Raw genomic sequence first — 6030 nt, forward strand, 5'->3', positions numbered from 1 at the left:
AGCAAAAACAGAATGTAAATTGGAATTTCAGATCTCAGGGGTCCAGAGACTAGAAAACCAGGTCTAGATCTCACTACCTTCCTTGATCCAACAAGAACAATTGCAAGGGAAAAGTAAATTGCAAAGAAAGTAGATGAAGAACAATTAACCCAAACTGAAATTCAATTAAGCAGTAAATAAACAGAGAGATCCAAGGATGAGATTGAAACAGAATTTCTTCAATTCTTCAACCCAAGATCCAAGACAATTGTAATAGAAATTGAAAGCAATAAAACTAAGAGGAAGAGAAGTGAATTCTCCTTCCCCAAGACTAAGAAATTAAAGATCACTCAATATCCAAAGCTCTCCGAAAACTATTATGAAAATTCAAAAGAGAAAGCTCCCCGAAGAACTTGAATTCTATCCTATTTATACACTTTCTTCAAATGATCTTCAAGCCTTGAGTTGGGCCTTTGCACTTGGTGGAATTGGGTTGAAAGAGGCCTTGGTTGATTGCTCTTGAAGTTTGGAGAAGAACCAAAGTGAACCAATTGAACCGGGTTGGAATTTTGCAAAAGTTGGACCAAAAGTTGGAGCAAAAGTTAGGGTCTAACTTTTGGTCCAACTTTTCATATCAGCCAACATAACTTGCTGATACTCACGTTGGTGCAAAAGTTAGGGGTCTAACTTTTGTACCAACGTTGGCCTTCCTTGGTGCACTTGAGACGCCAACGTTAGCCCAAAAGTTAGGGGCTAACGTTGGCGCAAACTTTTGCTCTTCCCCTTGTAGTTTTCATGTGCCAACGTTAGCCTCAAAGTTAGGGGCTAACGTTGGCGCAAACTTTTGGTGCCTAGGGAGTGTTTTTCTCATGCCAATGTTAGCCTCAAAGTTAGGGGCTAACGTTGGCGCAAACTTTTGGTGCCCAGGGGTGATTTTCATGTGCCAACGTTAGCCTCAAAGTTAGGGGCTAACGTTGGCGCAAACTTTTGGTACCCAGGGAGTGATTTTCAAGTTCCAACGTTAGCCCAAAAGTTAGGGGCTAACGTTGGGGCTAACTTTTCACCCAAAAGTTTGTGCAAAAGTTTGAGGCTAACTTTAGGTCCAACTTTTTGCTTCCTGGTTCAATTTCACTTATTCCATTGTCTTCTCTTTACTCCTAGCTATTCCTTCTTGCTTCAACCTTTCTCTAAGCTTTCTTCACCTATCATTAATCAACCAAACACATCAAAGCTATGCTTAAAATCATGAGATATTCATTCTTTCATAATATGTGACAATTATAGTATAAAACCTCATGAAATAGCATGAATTCATACATGGTTGATTCGATCAAAGGAAACATGAAAATCTACCTAATTGGCTTGCTTGTAGTTCAAGAAAGTGCATAATTCTAATGAAAACAAAAGAAAACGACTAGTTAAAATAGGCTAAGATGACTTAAAGCTTGCTTGTCCCCAAGCAAGAAAAGATTTATTGAGAAGAAAGAATTAAATGGAAGAGGATGTTCATGCTAGCAGAGTATTATTGATAGTTCATGGGATTTTGTGTGGATATGTAAATACTCACTTCTTATTGACTCCTAGGCCTAGAAAGTCTCCTTCAAGCTTCAAGTAACATACTGCTATGACCTCTCATTATTCCTTTATCCTTGGCTATTACTTTGTTTATAAGCTTTATTTGAGTGTCATGTGTAGCAAGTTCATTTCCTTTTCTTTATACTTGACACATTATTCACCATAGACACTTGGCTCACATTTCTTCTTAAAACATTGATGCCCAGCACCTCTTTGGGTTACTAAATGCCTTGTCAAGTGAAAGTAAACACACAAGCACACACAAAAACTAGCCTACTTATTTTGAAAGAAATTTGAATCTGTTTGAACTAAATGAACACTTTAACAAGACATCAATCAAAAGTATTTCTCAACAGCAAAAGTTAAGTATAGATACAACCTATTGGTTTGCATTTCTTTTGTTCTTCTTTCTGCTGTGCCCCTTTTTGAGTCTTGATGCATAGTATCTTCAATTGGTGGTTAACTCCCAGACTTAATTCCTTGCTACTTCTTCTGATTCAACAGGTTAACTCTGGGCAAACTTTTGTGTCCTTGCTAAAGGTTATGAAATTGAGACTAAACAAAAACACTTAAGTTGTTTGAATAATCTGTTTGATTGCTTGGAACTAGCAATGTGCAGGAAGTTAGAATGTAATTTTAAATACAGTTTTGGTGGAACACCAAACTTAGCATCCTGCATTCTCCCTTCGATTGTTTTTGGTGTGCAACACCAAACTTAGCTTCTTGCAATACATAGCGGTTATCCAACACTCTTATTGACGGCAGTGACGCGGGTAGCAGCTCGCGGGGCTGATGACAGCGACGGCGCAGAAACGACGGCTTTAGCAAGGCGGCTGGACGACTCTCTCTCTCTCCGCGGTTCCGTTTCCGACGACGGCTCAGCAGCAATGACCGGTGGCGACACCCGACGGAGGTGACGACGGCGTCTCCCTCCTCTCCGATTCCAAGCCCTCTATTCTCCCTTTTTCATTTCTCTGTTTCTTCTTTTTTTTTTGTTTATGCGTGTTGTGTTTAGGAAGGGGGTGGGGTACGGCTGAGGGATGGTGAGGGTGGAAGGGTTAGGGTTTGAAATTAGGAATTAGGGTTTCTGATTCAATTTGAGAATTTGGGGTTAGAAATTAGGATTTTATAAAAGAATATGGATAGTTATGAATAGATATTTTGATAAAATTGAATAGTAGAGTAATTTTAGAATCAAATATACTCTATTAAAAATATTTAGGAACATTATTTATCAACATATTGCTAAGTTCAATCAATTATTTCTAATTTACATTATAAAATGAACAAGTTAATTATATTTTGTAAAGTACAATTTAAATTCAAATATCAATTTTCTAGATTAAATCATACAAATCTCTATTATTTTTCTATCTCTGAAACTTTAATTCCAATTTATAAAATAATTAATTATAATAAAAATGGTACATAAATATTAATTGACGTAAACTTAAAGCATTTATAAAAATCAAACTAATCATTTCTAATAAATTAATTTCTAGGAGTTCAAATTAATAACATAATTCATTAAAAATAAAATTTATTTAAATTAAATTTTACAATTCTTTCTTATTTTTCAATTACCAAAATTATAATTTCAATCATACCAAATATCTAATAAAGTTTATATAAAAATTCTAATTAATTTAAACTTCAATTATCATGAAACTCCATTTAATTACCTTTAGTAAAATAATTTTCTTAAAATAAAATTATCAACAAATAAAATAAATCACAAATAACTATTTTATTTGATTTTCAAAAACTAGAGTTGTTACATTCTACCCACCTTAGAAAAATTTTCGCCCTCGAAAATTTCTAGAATAAAATAAGTTCAAACTGAAATCAAAGAGAGCAGAATATATGGACAGAAGTATAGGCATTGTCAAGGATGAATATTCAAGAATAATCAGATAAGCAAGTAGATTACAAGCAAGCAAAGATATACAAGAATGACAAGGTATGGTTGGGAAAGAATCAAACCACATTCTTAGGGGAAATTCAAACTAGAGAATTCCAATGAAAGCAGCGAAGAAAAAGAAAGCACGAGTTCATGTGGCACGAATAAAGATTATATGTGGAATCAAGGCTAACTTCACAAACTCTAACGCTCCTAAACCCCGTGAATCGCATTACCTATCACTTCTATTTCATCTATGATAACCCATTAGTGTTCCCATCTATGTAAATCATTAGTATTAAGTTGGCCAGACCTAATACCATGAAGTATGAAATGGTAACCTAACAGCATTAATCATCAGAAAGTCATGCATATAAAACACAAACTCTTGTTACCAGAACAAGTCACAAAGCATGACAGACATTCAGAGTATTCAATGAAGCATAGTCAGTCAATTCCCAAGGCTCTAACAGGAACGAACTGCTCTGATACCATATTGTAACGACCCAACTTCCAATACGTCATGATCGTACCAAAAGTAAGGCGTTACTAACCTGTTTTCCTTATTATCTATTTACTATTAAGCCTTTAGTTCGATATCGCGATTCAATTTTAGTAAAATTACCAGAAATTTTTGTTTTTGTTTATCAAAATCATATATCAAACATTTCAAGTAATAATAATCACATATTTATTAATAATAGTAATATTATACAAAAGAATTTAAATAAAATTCAGGTACAACTCCTATCCCTCTGCATAAAATAAAAACCTTAAGCAGTAAGGGCGAGGGAATTCTATGAAAGAATCTCAATTCATGAACTTAACTCGTAAATAAATTCTAGAATCGCCCGCAGCTTCAAACTGAATCTTCGTACCTGTGTCACTGAAAGGGTGGAAGATTTTGGGGTGAGAACAAACCACACGTTCTCAGTAGGGAATGGGAATGCCGTAAAAGTAATGATTAACATGCAAATAATTAACTTTGCTTAATAAACCATCTTTGTCAAACCCTTTGAAATACTTTTTAATCTTACCTTAGATAAGTAATTACTTTCTTTAAATTCCTAAACCCAAAACAAATCTCAATTGAAAAACTTGTCATATTAAATATCTTTCAGCCACATAATTGATTCTCAGTCATAACAACAGATAGTAATCATTTTTATCCATTCACAAAATACTAGCACAAGCAAGAAACTCAATTCAATAGACAAACAAATCACAATAAAACAAACAACACAATCGCAGAGAAGTAATACAAGCAAACACAACCAAAAGCAAATGGACAACCAATATGATGCATGTCTGTCCTAAGCAGGCCATGAGCTCACGTGTCGGTTTACACCCTGCAGCCTGACATTACCTAGGAGCAAGTCCCAGATATGGCTTCCCTTTGTGTCCTTAGTGCATATGTGTCGGTGGTAAGAATACCACTCCTTCGTGACTACCGGCAGTCGGCGCAAAGCCCGACCCCATAATATACGCACAAGGGGAAACAGTGATCCTCAGTTCGTGGGCGTCCCCGAGATCATTTCACAAAGAAAACAGAGATCTTCAGTTCGTGGGTTATACCCGAGATCAATACACAATAACATAGTGATCTTCAGTTCGTGGGTTATACCCGAGATCAATACACAGCAAACAATGATCTTCAGTTCATGGGCTATACCCGAGATCAACATACAACAATTCATGGGTTATTCCCGTAATCAATGATTATCAGTCCGTGGGTTTTTCCCGCATATAAAACAAATAACAATCTATAGGTTTCCCCAAGATCAATGATCATCCAGTTCGTGGTTACTTCCCGATTTAAACCAATTATCAATTCGTGGGCTTTTTCCCGTAGTTAAACAACTAACAGTTCATGGGGCTTTTTCTGCCTTTTATCACTTTTCATTATCCTTTCTAAAATGCTACAATCCACATATCAATTCATCATTCTCTTTTTCCCTTTGAGTTCTTGACATCTTTCTCTAAACCTTTCTTAACTTTCTCAGGCAATTATCCATAAAAATCTTAACCATCAAACCAGTCATAATCTCTACTTTAGCAATCTTGACTCAAGCCAACTTTAAAACTATTTTTCAGCTTAGTTCTCTATCAAAGACTCAAGAAAATCATTTATTTTAAATTCATTAAACACTTTTCAAAACATAACCTTTCATTAGAAGCAATCAAGTAAAACTTTCTCAAGTTTACTAATTTTCCAAAGATTCAAAAATCATCTCTCTTTACTATTCAAATTCAAATATTATAAATTCATCAAACTTCTAAACAGCAATCCTTTATTTTAAACCCAAAACATAATTCTTTTCATATTAATTCAATCTCAAAACATGGTTTCTTTCTTAAATAATTTATTTTGAAAGTATAAACCTTTTCTTGGTAAATCGACTTCAAAGTAGAATAATTCTTTTCTTAACTAAATAAAACTTAAATAATATCATTTTCCAAATCCAAATCTTCTAAAATAACTTTTCAAATAAAACCTCAGATTTTATAAAATTTCGGCAGCACCTCCCCTAAAACTCGGACTTAGCCACCCTTACGGGTTCCCTCTTTCTCCACAA

Source organism: Arachis hypogaea, chromosome 11, assembly GCF_003086295.3.
Source record: "Arachis hypogaea cultivar Tifrunner chromosome 11, arahy.Tifrunner.gnm2.J5K5, whole genome shotgun sequence".
In the NCBI taxonomy this organism is placed as follows: Eukaryota; Viridiplantae; Streptophyta; class Magnoliopsida; order Fabales; family Fabaceae; genus Arachis; species Arachis hypogaea.